This window comes from Podarcis bocagei (assembly GCF_964188305.1).
Source record: "Podarcis bocagei genome assembly, chromosome: 1".
Classification (NCBI taxonomy): domain Eukaryota; kingdom Metazoa; phylum Chordata; class Lepidosauria; order Squamata; family Lacertidae; genus Podarcis; species Podarcis bocagei.
Window position 1 is genome coordinate 25,000,069 of NC_138125.1, and position 24,283 is coordinate 25,024,351.

Here is a 24,283-nt window from a genome sequence, read left to right on the forward strand (position 1 = left end):
ATCAATCTTCAGGCAGAGATTGGGAGGAACAGCTGGGCTTTTGCAGGAGACGGCTGTATGTCTGCCCTTGCTAGGCGATTAGCGTGATGGTAACCATAGCGACTAGAACGTCTCCATAGCAACGCATAGCTGAGACAGGTGCAGTTGCATCACAAGGCTGTTGCCTGGCAAAAGGACAGGCCATTAGTACTAAGATATACGCTGTTGCCTTGGTAACGGATAACCCTACATAGCAACTACAGTGGACTTGCAGCATTTTTACCCTCCTGATTAAAGAAAATAATAATAATAAGAGACATTCTACCAAGTTGTTGTTGTTGTTGTTGTTGTTGTTTTAATCTATGATCAGCAGCACCGGGAGCTCTCACTGCCAGGGTATCTGTTGCTAAAAGGTGTACTGAATGTGAGATTGAGCACTGATGACAGAAGGAGGGGAAGAGCTGCGCCTAAGGAATTGATACTTGCTGTAGCAAGTTGAATATTGGAGGTTAAGGCAGCCATCTCATGTTTGCCACCATTGAACTTAATGAGGTTTATGTCTTGGTAGACATTATTAGTTGGGACGTGGGTGGCGCTATGGGTTAAACCACAGAGCCTAGGACTTGCCGATCAGAAGGTCGGCGGTTCGAATCCCCGTGATGGGGTGAGCTCCCGTTGCTCGGTCCCTGCTCCTGCCAACCTAGCAGTTCGAAAGCACGTCAAGTGCAAGTAGATAAATAGGTGCCGCTCCAGCGGGAAGGTAAACGGCGTTTCCGTGCGCTGCTCTGGTTCGCCAGAAGTGGCTTAGTCATGCTGGCCCCCTCTACCCCCAAAGAGAGCTGCCTCCTTACACAGGGGCCTGGGAAGCACCCCCTGGCCGGCCCCAGAGGCACCATTCGCCTGGGGAGCTTGTAGCCAGGGCTGCTGCAACAAACAGCTGTGCAAGCCTTTGGGAGGCAGAGATGTGAGAGGGCATCAGAGGAGGGAGAGAAGGAAAGAAGGCCGGAGGCCAGTGTTGCCCATAGCACATCCTAACCATCATTCAAGGCACCCAGGGTGCCACGGCACACTGGTTGAAAACCTCTGGTTTAGGGAGCCTGAGGGTGGAATGGCTGCAGTTAGGTGATACAGTGGTACCTCGGGTTAAGGACTTAATTCGTTCTGGAGGTCCGTTCTTAACCTGAAACTGTTCTTAACCTGAAGCACCACTTTAGCTAGTGGGGCCTCCTGCTGTCGCTGCGCCGCCGGAGCACGATTTCTGTTCTCATCCTGAAGCAAAGTTCTGTAACCTGAAGCATATGTAGCCCGAGGTACCACTGTAGTTGGAGGGGGGACCCAAAGGCAACTGGTATCTGCAGAGGCAATAGAACAGTGCTGGTTCCCGTCTCTACTCTGTCCTGCAGCCTGATGGAGATGTACAGTGGTACCTCGGGTTACAGACGCTCCAGGTTACAGACGCTTCAGGTTACAGACTCCCCTAACACAGAAATATTACCTCGGGTTAAGAACTTTGCTTTAGGATGAGAACAGATATTGTGCTCTGGCGGCATGGAGGCAGCAGGAGGCCCCATTAGCTAAAGCGGCGCTTCAGGTTAAGAACAGTTTCAGGTTAAGAACGGACCTCCAGAACGAATTAAGTACTTAACCCGAGGTACCACTGTATATGGGTTTGTTTACGCTGGCATATATAAAATTGTGTTGTTAATACCTGCTTTATCCTCCCAAACGTGCCCCCCCCAGTAAATTCCACAATAGTCTCTTTGATGTTTGTGTTTTTCCCCTGTATCCCTCCCTGAATTAGTCACCAATCTGCTCTGGCCCAAAGTAACTAAATGTTTTGTAGCCTGACCTTATAGAGCCACAACAGTACAAGCCAAGACTTACGCTACAGCAGAACAACAGCAATATCTTATCTCTGCCATGCATAGCTCGACCCTAAGTGGCACTCACAGTTTGGGAGGGCAGGAGAGAACTGTCAGGGACAAAGGCATTTAAGAGGGTGCATGGATGGGTCCGAATTTTATCCACACCAACTCGGCACATGAAGCTGCTGCAGGGCTTGGCTATGGTGTCATTTACTGGCATAGTAGTTGTTTGTTTAGAACAGGCATCCCCAAACTGTGGCCCTCCAGATGTTTTGGCCTACAACTCCCATGATCCCTAGCTAACAGGACCAGTGGTCAGGGATGATGGGAATTGTAGTCCAAAACATCTGGAGGGCCGAAGGTTGGGGATGCCTGGTTTAGAACTAGTTGACTACGGTGATTAAGAACCCTGTGAGATGGGAAGATCCCAGCTCCCTTATGGGAAGGACTCCTGGTGATCCTGGTTATAACAAAATCTTGTCCCGGTGACTTTATTGATGTGCTTTTGTTATTTGTAAATCACCGTGGAATAATTTGTAATCAACTAACATTCCCTCCACCTCCTCAAGTTGCTGTCAAGGCTTTTTTTAAGCCAGAACTAAGTTCCGGCACCTCTCAGGTGGGCGCCATTGCCATTCTCAGAGAACATGGGAGGTGTTCATGAAGAGTCCTGGCCCCTCTTTTTCTAGAAAAATAGCATTGGTTGCCAATGTTATATAGATAACTGGACCACATGATTTCAACAGTGCCCTTCTATGGAGGCCTTTGCAGAGCTTGTGTTAAGATCGGGGTGGGAATTTTGTTAAAATAAAGTTATAAACTGAAACAAAAAAGTAGCCAGTCCCTGGCCCCTTACACACCTGCTTTCATGGATAGAAGGTGCTTTTGGAGCCCTCCATTAATGGAAGAGATGGTGGTTTTCACTTATTTCCCCCTTTTCCACCAGTGTTAGAAACTGGGATAGAAAAGCTAGGAGCCAAATGCCTCCTGGGACCTGGGTTGTGGGCGCCAAAACAGAGTGTCTAGTTGCCATTGGGGGGTGGGGTTCGGCAACACTTTCTATTTATTACTTCGATATTACACAATTCACATAAGTGACACAGTATCACAGTTCTAAGAGAAGTTGTTAATCCATGTTTAATTTGGAGTTTACAGTAAAAAATATTGGTACTGTACTTCAGTTTTCAAAACACTCTACCCTTTATTGTTAAACTCCTTAACGTATTGTCTATCCTTAACATATACTTCAAGGCTTCAAAGCACATACATTTCAGTAATCCTTGAGTGTCAGCCAGGCACAAAAAAATTGCACCCAGACTTTTTTAGGTGCTCTCAAATGGAGAATCTTTAGGTGCAAAAAGCACCTGGCGCCCTGCTAATTTCTAACCCTGCTTTCCACACCCTTGCTGTTCTGGATTTTTTTTTCCATGATGGGTGGGGGAGAAGGCCTTTGTAGAGGTTACCCTGAGCTCCTCGGAGGAAGGGCAGAATAAAAATGCAATAAAAATATGTACAGCGCCCCCACCCCACCCCTGCGACCGCAATCCCTCATGCTTGGGTCGGGTCTAAAACATTTATTGTCAGGTAGAAGCTTAAAGCAGAATGTGTGCCATAAACATCAACCACTGCTAGAACCTTCACTTCGGCTGCCAAATCCAGGCCAAAGGGAGGAAGGAGTCTGAATAATGTTTCCAAAAGTTCCTCTGGCCCTGTATAGACCTGTAAGACCACTTAGATTATCTGGGGGAAATTCTGTTCATGGCATTGCACCCCACTGAATGCCATACAGCAGTGACCCCCCAAACCAGGCGTTTTGTTATTGTCCCTGTGTTATTCTGTTATTGTCCCTTCCCTCTGCCATATGTGAAGCAACAACCATCAGTTGCATCAGACATCTTGTAAAGACTTCTTTTTTAGCCCAGACTTTCCCTCACCCGTAAGGTAAGACTCTATTTTATGCGTTTGAATCCCCTGAATGCCTATTTTATTTGTTTTTAATATGCTTTTATGCTATTGTTTAAGTGGTCTGGGGTTGTATTTTTGTTTTAATAGTTTTGTTTTGAAATGCACACCACATAAGAAAATTTACAAACACCAAGCAGTTTACAAATGCTTTTAACAAAACTAAGTCAGTCATTGGGAGAAGCACCTCTGGGTGCCGTTGCTGCCTGGCCCCTTAATTTTCCGCGTGAAATCAGATTGAAGAGGAGGTTTCTGAAGGACAATTCATTTTTAGGCTTTATAGGAACTGCCGTCTGCTATACCTGTCTTGGCAACTTCTCAGCTTTTTTATTTGAATGCTGTGAACTGTCCTTGGGGTGTACTTGAAGGCTGCTCAGAAACATCACCAGGTGCCAAATTCTGCCTGCAGTGAATACACTAATTATTTATGTATGTGTTTATTTCAGGTGCTTATATTCCACTTTTTGTCAAGCAGTGACCAAAGCAGTCTCCAATTTATTAAGCCAGAACACCGCAATTTGAAAATTTATAAAATGCCACTAAAACCACCAACAATTTAATTTATAATAAAAATAACTATTGCAGAACAACCCCCTCCCCCTCAACTCAGAGCAATCCAAATCTTACTTCAGACTAGCACTGAAGGAATTTCAGTGGCTGATGCCCAGACACAACTCGAGGAAGTGCATTTGACCTTCTCAAAGCCCTAACAAGCTTAGATTGGGCAGATTTTTGAGCTTATCTGCTCCCATGTGAACCTCCTGGTGATCTTCTGGTGATGCTTTGTTGGTTGTTCCATGTGCCGCCACCTCCGTGGATTTGGCCGATAGCGTCCTTGCACGAAGTTTTCAAGAAAAAAGATGGGATATGAGTCTAAATAACTAGTCGCCGGAGAACAATAGCAGCTAGTTGCCCGTTGTGGGAAATGGAATGCCAGACTCAACAAGGCCGATGTGGGGAACGTTTGGCCCTCCAGATGTTGCCAAACTACAATTCCCATTGGCCATGCTTGCGAAGCCGATACAGGTTGTAGTACAGCAACATCTGGAAGGTCAGAGGTTCCTCACACCCGCAGTAGGCCTCTTATCCACCAGGAATCTTAGATAATTTCAACCAACAGCTGGAGTGACCTTGAGTGGAGTTAACGGTAGAAACGAGAGCTCATGCTTTGCACATGTAAGTTTCTAGGTTCAGTCCGTGACATCCACAGTTAAAAAGGATCTTAGGAACATGAGAAGCTTGTCAGTGCCTTGTACTGAATCTGACCATTGGGCCGGCTTTCCTACCCTTACCTGGAGATGCCACAGAGTTAACCCAGGACCCTTTCCGTGCAAAACTTCTGCTCTACCATTAAGCTGTAGGTTCTGCTATAACATGGAAGAGTCTTTGCCAATCAGGCTTGCTGTTGCTAAATTGGCCAGTGGCTTGACTTTGTGTTAAGCCAGCTACTTATTTGAATCATGCCATTCAATAATAATAATAATAACAACAACAACAACAACAACAACAACAACAACAACAACAATAATAATTTATTTGTACCCCACCCATCTGGCTGGGTTTCCCCAGCCACTCTGGGCGGCCTCCAACAAAGATTAAAAATACATTAAAATGTGACGCATTAAAAAATTCCAAGGAGTTTGAAACCGTTGGAACTGGGTTTCCTTTGGGCTTGGGTTTCATTAGTATTTCCTCCCTCCCTCCCTCCCTCCCTCTGTAACTGATCCAACCTCCTCAGAGGGGTCTGGAAGGGTCTGAGTTAGAATTGATTAACGGATCTGATACTCTCTCATCAACAAGCTATAGGAGTGGCTTTCTCAACACTGAAAGTAACTTTCCCACTTTAGATGGTTAAATTAACAAAGCAAGGAAGATAGCATTATACCCAGGGGCTGTGGGTATCAGCCCTGCCCTGCTCTGATTAGATCTTGTACTTTTCTTTTAGAATTGTGGGTGGTGAACCTAGACCTATGTCTTGCTGTTTGTTTGTTTTATGGTCCCTCTGAATATTCAGTTCCTACCTCCCCTTTGTTTTCTCTCTCTGTATGTGCCAGAGGTGGGGAACCAGGTACCAAACGCTGGCCTTCAGTACTCTCCTCAGGCCACACACCCCTCCCCAACCACACCTCAAACTAACCATGCTTCACACCTTTCTTGCATGTCTTTGCCTGGCTAGAATGTGCCCTTAAACTTTGGATAATGATTTTTGCTGACCGGCTGGAGCATGGAAATGGGTGTGTGCAGAAACTTGGCTTCTGGACAAAATGTACATTCATAGCTCTGCCTGCTCTGGCCTCTGATCCCACACACCACTCACAAGTTGCTCAGAAAGGAGTGTGTCTGAAAACAGGGTCCCTGCTCCTACTGTACTCATTTAAGTAGCTGCACCATGTATCCTGCAAAATAGACCAGGCATAGGCAAACTTGGCCCTCCAGATGTTTTGGGACTACAATTCCCATCCCTGACCACTGGTCCTGTTAGCTAGGGATGATGAGAGTTGTAGTCCCAAAACATCTGGAGGGCCGAGTTTGCCTATGCCTGAAATAGACTCTAGTTCACACAAGTTTATGCCAGTGAAAATGCTTTTAAGATGCTACAGGCAGTCTTACTATAAGAAGGCACAATTCGTTTCTTTTGAAACATTCCTATCCTGAATTTTCCTTAACTGGGCATAAAAAGAATAAATTACGAAAAGGTGTTAAAAATAAAATTGTCATACTTTCCCTTCCCTCATTTGGAAAACTCGAGCAGTCCTTGGCATTTTAAGCAATTTCCAGTTAAGATTCTGGGATATTGGATTACCTCCTGATTGGTAAAGCACTTCATTTCTCGTTTACTGAAATTGCTAATGCTAGTGCCGTTGCACAAAGGGGCTTCTGGGAAGCTGTTAAAAGACGCAATTTGATGTTGAAATAATTTCACCAAATGCTGGCTGTCAGTTCTTCAATAATGGACGTGCTTATCTATATAACTTTGTGTGTATATAGGAGAAACATTCAGCTTGTCCAAATTGTCTTGTGCTGGAAACTTGTATAACTAGTTTTCAGAAACAATTAGTGTCTCCAAAGGAGGAGCAGGCTCCCATTTGCCAGTCAGCGTTTTGTAAGAAGTTGCAAAGTGAAATTGTGGTTTTAGGTGTGCAGATGCTATCTTCAAAGGAAAGTTGTGTGGCAGCATTCCATCGCCTCCCCCAAAGCTCCGAAAGACCGACACCTTTGGCTCCATAGCTCAGTGACTGAAATTAATAAACTACACGCGGAATAACTTTTAATTCCCCCAATATTAAGATGCCTCTAGGGGGCTGGATTAACGGAAGGAATTACAAGGTTTATACAGCTCTGCTGGCAGGATCCCGTGGAGGCAAATTGACCCACTGTTTGTGTCTTTCAAACCTCGCAGAGAAACAAAGATTGAAGTTTGTCGCCAACTGTTCCAGAGCTCATTCTGCTGAATACTTAGCTGCCATGCATTGTTTTCTATTATAGTTTTCTGTGACATTTTGGAGCAGCGACAGCATCAGAACACAGGACTCTGCCACATGCTGGATGCTATTGAACACTATAGCTCTGCTCATGCGACAGACATCTCTGTATCCTCTCCCTCTTTGTCCCTTCCAGTGCCTCACATACCCTTAAAATCAGCTCCGTAGGGCTGCAGGATCCTTCAGAGCAGATTTGAGGGCGTGTGGGAAAAGAGTATATGAAAGTCCCATTGTTCATGTGGATTTTCAATCATGCAGCATTGGATGCAAACCACTGAATTTTCCCAGTCTGCTGCCCTCCAGATGTTTTGGACTACACCTTCCATCAGCCCCATCCAGAACTCTGGTCGTCACTAACCTTTGGAAGGTACCAATTTGGGAAACTATGGTCTAAACAAGAGGCATACAGCCTAAGGAGCACATTCCCTAGTGAGCAGCCTGCTGTGTGCCTGCATATGGGTGGTGGGAACAAGTGAGTCGCGAGCAATGGGTGCAATTTTTGTACATTAAGCTATATTCCAGCCACCCAAATTCAGAGGTTTCTACACATAACAAACAGCACATCACCCAAAATTTGGAGACATGCTAAAGGTAACCAAGGCAAAGTTACACAGCAGCAGCAGTAGCAAGGAATAGCTCTTGGAAAGAAAAAACCCAACGATAGGGGGGAAAAATACATAACTGCAGATCTCTTGGGGAAAGAGAATGCCATCCATTGTGTGAGAACTGGAAGATGGGGGGCGTTTTTAAGTGTTGCTACCTCTCCTGAGCCTTATAAGGGGTCAGAAATATTAGTTAGAATTTGAACCAATAGAACAAAAATCCACCCACATTGTCCTTCTGAACTTACACTGTAAATAAAGCAAAGTTATATGATTGCATTTTCCTTAGCAGCTGATGCCATTGCTGAAGTCAACACTGTTTAAAGTTAACTTCTGGGAAATACACCTATTTGCAGTGTTTGTAATGTATCCCCACAGAATGTATATCCTTCCTATAAAAAGTGTTTGCAGAGCTAAAGCAAAGCTATTGACTCACTGGCTGACTTCTCTTTGTAACTTTCTGATGTCCCAACGTTCATTTTCTTTCCTCAGAACAAATTCTTTCGGTTGTAAAAAAAAAGAAAGAAAAGAAAACATGCTTGCACTTAACAAGGAAATGGGAAAATCTTTCAGAGTAGCTTTCCTTTCAGAAAAAGAAACAGCATTTTGCATCATCCCACATAATTCAAAATATATGCTATCAAAGTAAGTGCCAATACATAATAGTTTGGGTGAAATGCACTGTATTCATCTTTTCTCATATCCGTATCATAGCTCTTAAATCTCAAAGGTTGGCTTGATGGAGACAGTAATAATAGTTGTAAAAGGCTTTCTGTGCTGAGTTTGGCAGTGTTTTCCTTTAGCCCCTTCCCACCCCACAAATCAACCAAAATGATCTTGGGGTTAGAGGACGTTCTCTTCAATTTGGCTGTTTTCGTGTGTGTAGGCAAAAGGCAGCCAGGGTGGCAGACTTGACATAGATGCTTAGAAAATTAGGCATGTTGCAGTTATTTTGTTTGTTTGTTTGTTTGTTTGTTTGATTTCTGGTTAGAGGAATGTTTCTCCCCCCCCCCCCAATGTTACAACTCTGAATCATCCATTTGAAACTGGTTGGCAATAGATTAAGGGCAGAAAATGTATAGCCAGCTTACAGAATTCCTTGCCACAAGATGTTGTGACAGCCGCTAGTCTTCGATAGGCTTAGGTGGAAATGTATGGAAGGCAGACCTACTAATGGGAATCTCCCAAGTCCTACTTTAGGAGACAGGATGCTGGACTGATCTAACTGGGCTGCTTTTCCTCTTCTTCTTTCAGCTTAGTTTGGAATAAAAAGCCTTTGTTTCATTTTGATGCTTTCCCCCACTCCAACTTCTGAATTTGGTGAATTGATCAGCCTCTAAGATAAAGTATTTTTTAAAACTTCTGAGTTGATCCTTAAGCTGCTAGCTGCATTCTTGTGCTGAGCCTCAAAACCAGCTCACTCAAGATTATATCCTGTATCAGGCATAGGCAAACTCAGCCTTCCAGATGTTTTTGAGACTACAATTCCCATCATCCCTGACCATTGGTCCTGTTAGCTAGGAATGATGGGAGTTGTAGTCCCAAAACATCTGGAGGGCCGAGTTTGCCTATGCCTGTCCTATACGGATACAGGTTTTGTGTTGAAAAGCCATGTGTGGAGACACAACTTTTAGTGGGGAAACCCAGCCAGATGGGCGGGGTATAAATAATAAATTATTATTATTGTTGTTGTTGTTGTTGTTGTGTTTGTTGTTGTTGTTGTTGTTATTATTATTATTATTATTATTATTATTATTATTATTATTATTATTATTATTATAGTGCTGAAGACCACAATATATATGTGGTGTGTGTACATACTTCTTGCACACCGCGGGCTAGGAACATTTTTCAGCCTACAGGACACATTCCTTCATGCGCAATCTTCCAGGTGCCATGTGGTATAATAGCCTGCGTTTGAAGCATGCAGAAGTCAGAGGTTTACACACCCTTACCTGTTCATCCTCAAATCAGGGCAAGTAAGAGGCAATGTCATAGCTCAAGGACGCATTTCTTCCTGGCAAAAGCATTAAAGGAGAGCATGTAGCAGAACTTCTGAGTGGCATGACCTCAGGAGACACCCAAGGACCAGGTCAGCTTCCAAGTGCCAAATTCGGGTCCTACCTCTGAAGTTGCCTTCCTCTTTCCCATACACAGGGCCGTATTACCTATAGGTGCTAGGGGTGCCAGGCCGAGAATCTGGGTCCCAAGAGTTGAGTCTGGGGAAGAGCCCACCCGTCTGTCGGAGCGCCGCGATCAGCTCTTCTGCTGCAGGCGGCTCTCCACACCAACCCCCCGCCCTCCTGCCCAGCGTCTGATGGCGGTCATCATCGTCAAAGTCTTAAGGTGCCACGGGACCAAAGCGAGTGGGGGCTCCTGGTCCCCAGACGTGCTTTCGCGAGCTGCCCACAGAGGCTTGCCACTTTCCCCCTTCCCTTTCTCTGCCTCCCAAATTTTAGGCGCCTTGCTGGAGACGGAGGGCAACATGGGAGCAGGGAGGGGAATGCAGGTGACAAAGAAATAGGCTCGGCCATTTTATTTGATTTGTAAACCCCTCCCTGTCGCCAGCACCCGGCATCCGACTGAGCTCCAGCTGCAGCAGCTCCGTCCAGAAGGCGGGGTGGGGTGGGGGTGGGACCTGCCAGGCAAATTTTTGCACCCCAGTGCCACATATGCTTAAGACAGCCCTGCCTATACAAGAAGGATATGCTAGCGGGGGGAAGGGACCTATTTCACACAAAGCCAACCTCTTAACTAAAGAACACGGGTCTTATTTACTTCTGTAGGTACCCTGTGCTTTTGAATACATGAAAAATATCACTTGCGCATTGGAAAGAGCAGTATTGTACTTGCTAATGCTTCCTTTTTATAGCACCAAGGAATGAAAAGCTGTTTACTAGTAAGTTAATAGTTTAAGTGTCTGAAGGACCACCATCTGGAAATTCAGTTGGATCACATATATTTTGCAGCTTGTGGTTGTAATAATTTTCTATATAAGCAAAATGCTTCAAAGCCTACAGGGTGAGGTGCTAATTTAGTCTCCACTATTGGTTATAATTTTGAAAGTGGGTGTAATTTACACCCTCTCTTTTTAGAACATTTATCCTGCTTTTTCAGTTGAGGGCACCGGTCAAAATATGTTGTTTTTCTGGCTTCAATAAAGTTAATGGATTTTAACTGTGACATTTTCCTTGCTTGAAGTGTTGCTGTGGGACTGAAATTCTTAGAACAACCCCCAAGATCATCACTACGGTAACTGGTGTGTGTACCGAAGAAACAAACAGTTCTGTTATTTTTCCAAAAATCCTAGTCCCATGAAGAACACAACTATGAATTATTATTTTATTTATTTTTCTTTGTATCCCTTCATACCACACAAATGGGCTTACAGAGCAGCTTTCCACAGCTAGCTGTATGAACGAAACCCATTTAAACAAAAATATGTGTCAATTAAATATCTATATTACATAACAATATTAAATAATATATTAAATATTTTTCAAATGCCAAAGGTACACAGAAATTGAGATTAAGGGACTTTCTGCATTTATAGTAGAACCGTTGCTGTTTTTTCCAAGTTTTTGGGGCATGTTGCCAGACAGGTCCAGTATCGTTCAGCTAGTATTCGGGAATAATGTAGTCAAAAATGTTTTGGGAGCTTGTAATCAAATGGGCAGGGACGCGGGTGGCGCTGTGGGTAAAACCTCAGCACCTAGGACTTGCCGATTGTCAGGTCGGCAGTTCGAATCCCCGCAGCGGGGTGCGCTCCCGTTGCTCGGTCCCAGCGCCTGCCAACCTAGCAGTTTGAAAGCACCCCCAGGTGCAAGTAGATAAATAGGGACCGCTTGCTAGCGGGAAGGTAAACGGCGTTTCCGTGTGCTGCGCTGGCTCGCCAGATGCAGCTTGTCACGCTGGCCACGTGACCTGGAAGTGTCTGTGGACAGCGCTGGCCCCCGGCCTCTTAAGTGAGATGGGCGCACAACCCTAGAGTCGGACAAATGGGCAGCCCGTTTTTGCACTAATGAAGTTATTGAGCAGCCTTCAGCATGAAAGAAAACCATTTACAACAGTGATCAATAATGAAATACTTAACAACACGTAGGTTTGTGTTTCAAACTGCAAAAGTACAGAGCGAATTACTGATGTCCAGCCTGGAGGTTACCAAACCCCTTTTGTGTCAGGGGACCAGGCTGTCATCACCTTGGAGTGGCCAGAGCTGGTACTAAACGTTAGTGGCTGCTCCTTGAGACTCCTGGAGTAATGCTGAGTTGAGCAGTTGCCTCAGGTTTATGCACCACCCAGAACCAGGGGAGCAGACCAAGCACACAGACACGCACCTCTGCTTCTTGTCTGAATTGAACTTGACCGTTATTAATTCAGTCTAATCCAGTTCACCACTGTCCCTCAGGCACTTCTTGAGAGTTTCCATCATTTCGTTGAATCATGTAGAGCCATTTTCTCCTGAAAGAATTTGACCCTTGGGGTGGGGTTTCCCACCCCTGTTCTAACCACTGCACAGAGATACTTTTCACAGGGGGTAGGATATCCCCTTCTCTGAAGGGAGAGACTTTGATCATCCCTTTGCCAATACTGGCTGTCCATTTTGGGTTTCCCTTTGAGCACTAGTAGCTAGTGCCAGTTTGGGACTGGAGAGGTCCAGGTTGAAATTCCCCACTCAGCCATGAAGCCGTAGAACCCTAGAACTGTAGAATTGGAAGGGACCCCAAGGGCCATCTAGTCCAACCCCCTGAAGTGCAGAAATATTCTTGCCCAATGTGGGAATCGAACCCGCAGCCCTCAGATTAAGAGCCTCATGTTCCATCCCAGCACCAGTCACTGTCGTCTTCAACCTAGCCTACCTCTTAGGGTTGTTGTAAGCGGGGAGAAATGTGAACACGGCTTGCTGTTTTTGGAGGAAAGGCAGGATATTAAATGTAATGAATAAATAGCTGAAAGAAGGAGATGCTATGAGTTCTTTAAAAAATGAACACCATAAAACCCCAAATAGATTAACTTATTTGTAACGTCTCCTTTCTCCATTTCCTTAAAAATGTTCCCATTTTTCCTCCCTCAACTTGTTGAATTGAGATCTTAAAGGTTTGCTGGATTCAGCTGCTGTTTTTATCTCTTGAGAAGCAAGAGAAGTGGAAAAGCAAACTTTAAAATGCCTGCCTCTGTTAATAAAACTAAACTGCCTTAACATTCTGTGCAGGCAAATAACTGAAATCTCCTCTTTGCCCCCAATCCCAAACCCTTAATTGACAGTGAAGCCTGCCTCTGTAAAATCTTGGTGCTCAAACTGTGAGACTTAATAATTGGCGAAAAGAGTTCTGGTGGGGTTCTTTTTTTAAAAAAAAGTTACACCCCCCAGGGCAGAGGACCCCTCTGCTTTGGCACCCTGATCTTCTGAGCACCTAAATAATATTAGAAAAGGAGGAAGGGAAGGAGGGTGGAAATGGCAAGAGGCTGGAATTCTGGCACCAATTAGTCTTGAGATTACTTAAAGAGGATTGCAATTTCAAGGCAAAAAAGAGTAGGGAGTGGGGTAAAGGGATTTGAAATGAGATTATGGGACCTAAAAGTGCCTTTCTTTTGTTAAGGAAATAATTCAACAGTTTTGTTCAAGCTGCTGCTGCGACAATCCAGTTTAGAAAACTTGTAAGTGTGAGATCAGCATCCTGAGGCTTTGGAGATGCAGCTGATCCCATTTTTCGTTTCTTTGGGAAAAAACCCCAACAGTTCTCCCACCCCCTTCAGCAGCTAAAGAAGCTATCCTAAAAGACTAGTGCCTTAATTAAAGGCTTTGTTCTTTTTCATTTAAGGAAAGGGGTTTTTTTATCTGAAGTGGGGAGATGGGAAACGATATCTGGACCTCGCCTGCCCTGTTGCTTCATTTTCTTGCAGGTGTCCGGTTTGGGTCTCACCCTTCCCCCACCAACCAAACGTTTTAAAAACATGTCCTTGAGTCCTTAAAACTGTGTTTGGTGTAAATATTTTGTCCCACCCAAAGATCCACGATGGACAGCTTTCAGCTTCTAGTTCAGCAGTAGTGTTTGTAATCCTTATCTCAGCACCGAGGGCTAAGCTTGAGTCTTAAAAAAAAAACAAAACAAAACCTAAAGCCAGACAAAAATACAGGATCAGCAGATGAGAAATCAAAAGTGTTTATCTGGATAATCTGCGTCTGAACCTCTCTACTTGTTTTAAGGTCACTCGAGGACTCTTCAAGACTTCTTTTTTTAAAAAAAAGAAAGAAAAGAAAACTTTTAATTACTATAACATGTTTCTCAACCCAAGATGAGTTACGATTAAAATGCGCAAAAAGGTACCATATAATTAATTAGGGATATGTTGCAGGTGTGTGCATGATTGTGTATGTGAGTGATTTCTTGAGACTTACAGTCCAGGCCAGGAGTTTGTGTGAGTGTCTTAAGCAGGGGTCAGCAAACTTTTTCAGCAGGGGGCCAGTCCACTGTCCCTCAGACCTTGTGGAGGGCCGGACTATATTTTGAAAAGAAAAAAATGAATGAATTCCTATTCCCCACAAATAACCCAGAGATGCATTTTAAATAAAAGCACACATTCAAGTCATGTAAAAACACCCTGCGAGAAGATGATTTGGGAATCCCTTTGCACAAGGTTAGCTGTTACCTTATGATGCTTGCAAGTAGGTGCTGGAAGGTATTTTCAAGGCCACTGCACGCATGTGGCACATCTTTTGGGAGAGAGAGAGGAAGAGAGAGATGTGGATTGGATGAGGTGCTTGCGTGCTGTGCAGCGTGATCCCCTTTTTCCCTTTTGGTAATTTGCTAATCAGTCATCTGAAGAATTTTGGGCAACTGAGAGGAAGTTGACCCCTTCTGCATAAATTGTGGAAAGGTCACCGCTGTTTAATGAATGGCGGCCTTACCTGCGTGATTAGCGTCATTTGTCTTGGGGAAAGTATTAAAGTGCTATGAAGTTAGTAGCGAAATAGACTTTTAGCATTCTCAGCCGGCTGACGGCAGGTTTGAGAACTGCGGTGAATACGAATGAAACCTGCACACTAAAGAGGGGGTGGCCTTAGTTTTAAAAGTGAGACAAGTCCTGCCATTAGTCTGGCAAACCCAAAAGATAAGACACAGAAGAGGGAAAGGGGGAGAGGAGGGATAAGGTGGAAACAAGCTTTTAAAGTCCAGAAGAAAGTGTTGAGCTGCACGCATATTCTATCTAGTTCAGGCCAGGCTGATCTTCCCGGACTGATTGTTCTCCTTTGAAGAGCAGTTGGTGGGTGGGAGTTCTCCCTTTGGCCTTTCCCCTTGCCTTCTGCACTCCCAAGGGCAACTGGCAGTTAGAGACTTCCAGGCAGAGAGGAGGAAAGGACGGAGCTGTAGCTCTTTTGGCTGATGGATGGGGCCACAACGATCTTCCTGTTTTTGTCAGGCTCCTGGTGGTCCTTCATTCCCTGATAGATGTCAGAGGCCAGACAGTGCTTGCCCTTCAGCTCTGAAGTCCCAAGGCTGCAGTCATGTAAATTTACTGCATTCATTTCAAATTGCCAGGCGCAGGTGATGGTCGCTTGTGAGTAACCAGGCAGGACTCTGACTTGTCTTTTACAGGTTTTATTGTGCAAACTATTTACAGTGCAGAACCACAAAGTACATGTCCGTCTTAGTCACCTGCAGAATCCGGGAGTGTCCCCTTTCGGCTTCTCCCCCAGCGTAAGAACTTCGGTACCCCAAGTCTCCGCCTCCCCTCTTTTCGTTTCACCCCTCTGCGCAAGCTGGGCGACAGAAGTGGCCTGCGTCCTTCCTGCCCAGCCTGGCTAGGTGAGGTGCTGGGGCTCTCAGCCCTTTCCTCGCTTGGCTGGCCCCTTCCCTTTCTTCTCCACTGGAGGTGTGTTTTTTTCCACTGCTGGAGGAGGAACTGCTCCTCAGGAATTTTGGAGGCTCCCTGTATCCCTGCAGGCCCCCTGCCTCCCTCCCCTGTTCCGATGGCAGTCCCCTGACACAAATATTATAGGGGTGGAAATCCAGCCTGGTCATTTGTGTTACTTACGAATGCAGCGATCAGATCTAAATGAAATTCTCTTCAAAAAAAAACAGCCAAACCCAGCTTAAAATAGTTCACAAGAAACTTCAGCCCATTAACATCTGCTTTTATGCACTTGCTTCTTGAAATGAACAAACGGAGGCCACTGTCTGAACTACCTTATAATGTTGTTGTTGTTTAGTCGTTTAGTCGTTACTGACTCTTCGTGACCCCATGGACCAGAGCACACCAGGCACTCTTGTCTTCCACTGCCTCCCGCAGTTTGGTCAAACTCATGTTGGTAGCTTCCATAACACTATCCAACCATCTCGTCCTCTGTCGTCCCCTTCTTCTTATGCCCTCCATCTTTCCCAGCATCAGGGTCTTTTCCAGGGAGTCTTCTCTTCTCATGAGGTGGCCAAAGTATTGGAGCCTCAGCTTCACGATTTGTCCTTCCAGTGAGCACTCAGGGCTGATTTCCTTCAGAATGGAGAGCTTTGATCTTCTTGCAGTCCATGGGACTCTCAAGAGTCTCTTCCAGCACCAGAATTCAAAAGCATCAATTCTTCGGCGGTCAGCCTTCTTTATGGTCCAGCTCTCACTTCCATACATTACTACTGGGAAAACCATAGCTTTTACTATACAGACCTTTGTTGGCAAGGTGATGTCTCTACTTTTTAAGATGCTGTACCTAATAATAGCTGAACATAATAGCTGAACATAAGAAGATCCTGCTGGATCAGCCCAATGGCCCATCTAGTCCACCATCAAACAGTTGCCTGTGGAAAGTTCTCAAGCAGGACCTGAACACAAGGCCATTCTCCCCTCCTGCACTTTCTAGCAGCTGGTGCTCAGAAGCGTTACTGCCTCCAGCCATGGAGGCAGAGCCTCATGACTAGTAGCCATCAATAGCCCTCTCCTCCATGAACTTGTCCAAACCTCTTTTAAAGCCATCACTGCCTCCTGTGGCAGTGAGTTCCATAGTTTATGCGCTGCATGAGGAAGTGCTTGATTTTATTAGTCCTGAACCTTCCCAACATTCAGCTTCATTGGATGTGCCCAAATGTTATGAGCACTTGTTCTTTAGATGTCCCTTTTATGAAGAGGCACGTAGTGAGACCATTGAATCCCCTGCTGGTGAGGCTAGCAGACCTCCCGGAAAAGCAAAAATTTGACCTTTTCCTGTTAGGCAAAGATCATAAAACGACCCGGATGGTCGCCAGATTCTGTGTACAGATCTGTAGGTGCAGACCATCCCCCGACCCAAACTCGGTTTCATGGGTGACTCTGGGTTCATCTCTCTGTGGTAGCTTATCTTAAAGTTTTAAGTGTCTATACACTTATCACATTTATAAATTTTAAATTTATTGTTGCACATTGTTTTAAATGTTTGTTTTCCTTCTGGGATTGTACCCCCAAGTGTGTTTTATAAGCTGGTCTCCAACCATAATAAGTCTAAGTCTAAGTGTTATGAGGGAGGAAGGGAGGAAAAAACCCTTTTCCTATCCACTTTCTGTGTGCCATGCATAATTTTATAAGCTTCTATCATGTCGCCAAGAGCATCTTCCCTCACCCCTGGAATGCTTTGGATTTGAGCCATTGGCCTTCAGATGACTCTTCCCTGCCAGGCTTACGAACTCCTGTGTTCTCTTTAAAATAGGATAAACTTTTCTAGCTGTCCTTAAAAAAAAGAAAAAAAGCCACAGTGGAATTTTTTTTATTAGTTATTATTTAATAGGTAATGTCTACGCTTTATTGCTAAGCATGGCCTTCTGATAGTTTTTGTAGATTGCAGGGCAGAGGCTGGTACTTTGCCCCCTGCCACCTCAGGGCCTCCTGGAATAGGGAAAAAAAATGGATTGGTAGCACTTATCATAAGTAGCTGTCACCATGGTTATGCATACCATCACTGTAACATGATACAAAGCATGTGTCTGTGAAATATAAACAGAACACAAGCTGCTCCGCTAGTAAGCTCTCTGGAAGTTTGGAGGACCTGAGCAATGCAGTAGCAGAAGAGAAGAGAAACCACTTCTTAACTCTGCACAACAAAAAGTTTCTCGCTTTGCAGCAGCTACCTTCTTTCTTGAATATGCATGGTTTGATAGTGTAGTGGTTGCTTAGGTCATGATTAAAGAAAACTCTATGCACTTAACATACATCCAGATTTCCAAGATTAACTGTAAATATATAGGGCCTGTGGCTAGGTCTATATTATTATTATTATTATTATTATTATTATTATTATTATTATTATTATTATTATTATTGCGCATGCACACACACAAACACACTGCCCATTTGGCTGGGTTTCCCCAGCCACTCTGGGTGGTTTACAGCATGTCTAAAAACATAATAAAAACATCAAGCATTAAAAACCTCCCAATACCGGGCTGCCTTCAGATGTCTTCTAGGAGTGGGTGTGAGCAGAAGAACTTGTGGTATGGTTTGTTCATGATGTCAAATTTTGGAGGTTAAGTCAGTGTATATATAATGAATAAATAGATCCAGGGTGTTTGAGCCATGCTACCTTGATAACAGTGTCAAAAACCGAGATAGAAAAGCTAGGAGCCAAATGGCTTCTGGGACTAGGGTTGTGGGTGCCAAAACAGGATGTCTAGTCTAGGGCGGCAACACTTTTTCTTTACTATTTTGGTAAGCATGAATTAATATGCAATTCACCTAAATGATACATTTTTAGCAGAAATGGTTAATACACGTTTAATTTGGCCTTTACAATAAAAAAGATAGGTACCATACTTCAGTTTTCAAAACACTCTATTCTTTATTGTTAAACTCCTTAACATATTGTCTATCCTTGACCTATACTTTGAGGCTTCAAAGCGCATACATTTCAGTAATCCTTGAGTGTCAGCCAGGCACAAAAAATGGCACCCAGACTTCTGGAGGTGCTTGCAAATGGAGAATCTTTAGGCACAAAATGTGCCTGGTGCCCTGCTAATTTCAAACCCTGCGTGAGAATTACCTTGGATCATTCAGTGGCATAGGTGTTGTAGCCTGTTGAAGCAAAAACAATTAAGACTTCTGGCACATTAAGGACAAACAAATTCAGTAGGACATTTTGTGGACTGGACGAAGTGGTCTCTTAGTTGCCTTAGGATCTTCCAGTTACTGTTGTGGTTCAAAGTATTGCCTGACTTGGACTTGTACGCTCTGTCTTCTAGTTCAAACAGCGGTTTCCAATTCTGCTTTGAAGGCAGACTGATTAGTGCAACGATCTTTTTGCCCATTCAGGATGTAACAGAAATGTGATAGTTGGTGCAGATCAGCAAGTAGCAGAGAGAACTGGAGCCTGTGTTCTTATCTGGTGGAGGAACTGACAGGGCAAACCACAAGTCTCTGGCTACAGCCCCAAGGAGTTGCACGATCCTAGCTTCCACCTTCAGTGATAGCTAACCACATACCTTAGGACAACTCAGAAGAAGGGCACAATTGGACATAGCCATCCCATGATACTGTTCCCAGCGACTGATAATCAAAGGTACACAACTTCTGAACAGAGAAGTTCAATGATTAGTTGTACAGTGGTACCTCGGGTAACAGACGCTTCAGGTTACAGACTGCGCTAACCCAGAAATAGTTCCTTGGGTTAAGAACTTTGCTTCAGGATGAGAACAGAAATTGCACAGCGGCAGTGGGAGGCCCCATTAGCTAAAGTGGTGCTTCAGGTTAAGAACAGTTTCAGATTAAGAATGGACCTCCAGAATGAATTAAGATCTTAACCCAAGGTACCACTGTAATGGCTAGTAACCATGAGCCATGGGAGACCCAGATTCAAATCCTCATCCAGTTCACTGGATGTCCTTGATCCAATTGCTATCTATTTAGGCCATGTGTAGGCAAACTTAGGCCTGAGGGCCAGATCCGGCCCAATCGCCTTCTAAATCTGGCCCACAGACGGTCCGGAAATCAGCATGTTTTCACATGAGTAGAATGTGCCCTTTTATTTAAAATGCATCTCTGGGTTATTTGTGGGGCATAGGAATTCGTTCATTTTTTCCTCCTTCAAAATATAGTCTGGCCCCCCACAAGGTCTGAGGGACAGTGGACTGGCCCCCTGCTGAAGCAGTTTGCTGACCCCAGTATTAGGCTAAATTACCTCCCGGTAGTGTTGTGAGAATAAGATGGGGTTTGGGAAAGAGACCCTTGCATCCTGCTATGAGGGCTGGTGGGATTTTTTTAAAAAGAAATAATAAAATAATGGATTTTTTTGTACAATGGATTTATCCAAGTTGTCTTAAAAGATACTTGCGCTAGAGGCCATGTGGCAATGAATTAGGCAAGTTAATTGCTTGCTGTGTTGAAGAAGTGCTTCTTTTGTTTGACTCAAACCGGCTGACAGTCAATTTATGCGTGCAACTCGGATTCTAGTGTTTTGGGAGAAGGGATTTATCTGTGTTCACTTTCTCTGCACTGATCTTAATTTTGTTAACATCTATCAGGCTCCCTCGTCCCGCTGCTCCTGCTGTCCTTAGTCGCTTTTCTAAGATATAAAAAACAAAACAAAACAAAAACCTAACAACTTTATTAATCTAACTTTATTTGCAGGGGAAATCTCCATCCCTTCCTGATAATTACACTGAGCTTCGTGGATGGGGGAAGGGTGCTTTCTTTGTGTTTTTGGCAGCACTTTTGAACTATTCCAGTCTCTTTCCTATGTAATTGCTAAAGTTAAATGTATGCCCTTTGTGGGGAAAGGGCTAGGCTGGGAGAGACCCAGTTCTGAAGTCTTGGAGAGCCTCTACCAGTCAGGCCCATTACTTGTGAGCACATTTGTGCACAAATTACGGGCTGCTGTTTTCTTTTTTTTAAAAAAAAAAAAATGTCTGCAGAAGGAAACATTTTTAAACATTGTTTCATTAACCCACAGCTTTACTGAACATGTCTGGCATCCTAATTTTCCCTTGGCAACTTCCCTACAAATGCCACCGAAGTAAAATGTGGTGGTGGAGAAGGAGGAGGAAATGCTTTCAAAGAAATCTTAACAGCACTCTCAGAAACAAGCAGAAAAAGAGGGAGAAGCTTTGGTCAAAATGTTTAAGTGTTTGAACTAGATAGCTTGATTTGAAAATATATTTCTCCAAAGTTATACTGGAAGTAACCCAAGAGGGACTCAGGTGTTTTCGATCCTTTGCTCACATCTTCTGAAAACTATTTTAAGAAAGTGGCAACGGCCAGAACTCTGCTGCAGAACCAGAGAGTTCCGCTCTTTGCCACTATGCCAAGCAGTATATATAAATTTGTTCTTGAAGTAAGTCGTTTCTCTGACTTCAGCAGCTTCCCGCTGATGGAACTCAAAACTAGTTAGTACTCCTGTTTGCTGTTCATGGGAAAAGAGGCATGGGCTCCCCTCAAATTTATATAGGCATGATTCCCGTAGCTTAGATCTTAGTGTCTCACCCAGCAAGATTGCTGTACAAATATGGAAACAGGAGAATTGCATGCTAACAATGGAAGGCAGTCTGTCATTGAAGAGGGGTGGAGGTGAGAAGATTTTAACTTGTTTATTTCTAATTAGTTTATATTTCTTGAAGACGTTTCTGGGGATAATGAGAAATTGTTAACCCCAACATTAGTTTATTTTACAACGTAGTAAAAATATTATGAGCCCTATCCATCCTGAGTTCAAGCACTTTTAAATACTCAAAACAGTAGACTTTAAACGTGTTTGAACATTAGATGGATGGTGCCCTAAATGTCTTGGCATAAACACATTAAAATATTGAAATATATTTTAATTAGTCCAGTTACTTTTCTGTTTCTTCCCTTCCTTGACTTGTGAAGAATACTGCTAGCTGTTGCTAGGTAACACCTAATTGTGATATTAACTGCCAGCAGCTGTCAGAAGGAGCGGTAAATTCTTTTATCTTGTTAACAAAATTTACTAAAGCGATGGCAAGACATAAATATTCATTTTTAATTTCAAAATTTTATAATGCTGCAATGTAGACTAGGCTGTGACTAGGTTTTATATATTAGTAATTCTTTGTAGAACTTCTGGCTAAAGAAACAGTCTCTAATCCTACTTCTACCTCGTTCCTGCCCTAAACGTTAGCAGATCATTGTATTGTACGTTGTTGAAGGCTGTTTTCAGATTGCCAAGTGATTATTTATAAACATAGATATGAACATTAATAAGACCTGTGGGCGTTCACAAGTGTAGATGGATTCCTGATTGCAAATCCTTCTCTCCCGCTTTGATGACTAGCTGTGGGGACTAAGCTCCTTTCAATTCCTGCCAGTCATAAAGTATTGGGCTTGGTTTATATTGGAACAGTAGTTGCTGTTGGGCAAGATGCAAAGAGCCCCATGCACACTCAGAAAGCAATTCTGCAATCAAGATGCTGACAGGCTGTAACTCAGAGGTAGAGCTTTGGCTTTGCATGCCTAAGGCCCCAGATTCTACCCCTGGTATCTCCAGGTGGGGCTACAAGGGTTCCCTGCCTGAAACCCTGGAAAGCAGCTACCAGTGGGAACTATATACTAAGCTTATTGGATTAGTGAAGTGACTTGGGTATGTAAGAGTGTGGCAATTTCCCCATATTCTGGCTGCAGTACCTTTTCAAGAGACTGCAAAGGGAAGGACTATAAGACCCCTGGTGTCAAACACAAGTGGCTTCCTTACCCAAGTCAGATAGCTTTCAGGGCTGGAGTTGGGTAGGTCAGCAACCAAACAATAAATCACCATAGGCCAGTGAAGTTAACTCTTTATTCAAGGAAGCAAACCACAGCTGGAGGTCTTGCCCCAATGAAGCATTTGCGAGGACTGAAGGTCCCTGCCCACTAGATCTCCTCCTCTCCAAGGTCTTTCTCATGCCATCTCAGCCTGCATCTGCACGCAACCTACCCTTGATCTGGCCGTTTTATTACTCTTGTGTGTTCTAGGAGACCAGGGTGGAGGGAAGCTGGTCGCAGCAGGAGGGGGAGACTCCCTGGTTTCTTCTGCAGCTGGCCTCCCTTCCTCCTGGCCCTACTCCTCCCAAGCCCCACTTCTGCCTCGGTGTCTGGACTGTTCCCTGCTGCAACATCTTCCTGTTCACTAAACCCTGTCACTACTTCTGCTTCTGACACCGACGCCTCCTCCTAGCCTGCTCCTTCTCTCTCTGACCACTCATCACCATCCCACCACCAATCCTCTAGCTCTGAGCCTTCTTCCCCAGGGGGGTTCCCTAGCTGGTGCCTCCCACCACTCTTCTGCATACAGCCAGTCCATGACCCTGGCATAGTATCATCTGCATTGACTGTTGGTGGCTCTCCGGGTTTCAGGCAAGGGTCTTTCTCAGCCATATCTGAGGGGTGGGGAGGTGGGAGAGACAAGGATTGAACCCTGGACCCTTCGCGTGCAAAGAATGTGCTCTTATCATTGAATGTTGGCCCCTTAAACCCCCTGCCAATATACAAAAAAACATACAGGATAATCTGCAAGACTTCGAGTAATCAGAATGCCTTGGACTATGTATGTACTGGGGTTTTTTCCCTCCCTTTTGGTGAAATACCTAAAGTTTGATTCCACTCTGAACCACTCCTCCTCCTCAAGCAGTAGTTAGCCCTGTTGAGGCATTCTGTCTCCCATGGATGGAAATTCTTTGGGGCATGACACCAGGATCTGCCCCAAAATGGTTGCTTTGCTAGCCTTGCCCAGTGCCATCTTGTGCTAGACCTTGTGACTCCTGTACGAACAACTATGAAACATTGGGTGCTTTGCCAATGTGCAGGGAATTCAGAGAACTCTGGGTTAGCAGGGGTGGGGTTTAGGTTTCTTGGAAAGGGGTTGATTGTTCTTGGTGGCTCAGTTTCTCCCCCTCGTGACTCAGATAAAAACCTGTTTTGCATGAGTGCTGCCAATATAGTATTTACTTTTGTCATTTCCCTTGAATGCCCTCAGTTCACTGCCCCACCCCCTTAAATCACAAATAGATTTGTTGAGGTTTGGGCCATGTTAGATGTTCGTATTGCTGCCTTAAGAGTGGAAAAAAATCAGGAAGTATCCGAAGTGCCTGTTTATTTTTATGATTTTACAACCTATTTAAGAGGTGAAAGTTGAAAAAGATCATATGATCACTAAAACCATTATTGGTTTTAACATGCATTGGCTTTAATATGTCAATAATATGCCATCACTTGTAATGGATAGAAAAATTAACTTTTTAACTCTGCAGTGGGCCTGTGTATCTTGTGTGAAGTTTAAGAGGCATGTCATTAAAATGATGACATCATCAGGCCCCTTTTTTCAACACGGAAACAGTTTGTGCTGTACCTGAAAGTTTTTGCTTCTCCTTGAGTAAATGCAAATAATAACTGAAATTAAAACCCAATTTTAAGGAGAAATAGTGATGACTTGGATAAATGGAGGCTTACAAAC

At 44.1% G+C, this 24,283-nt stretch overlaps 1 protein-coding gene across 4 annotated transcripts in view; it reads left to right on the forward strand.

The window, feature by feature from the left end:
- The window catches only part of FOXN3 (forkhead box N3), a 146,510-nt gene that overhangs the window by 48,332 nt on the left and 73,895 nt on the right, over window positions 1–24,283 (forward strand). The gene's annotated exons all lie outside the window — the stretch shown is intronic.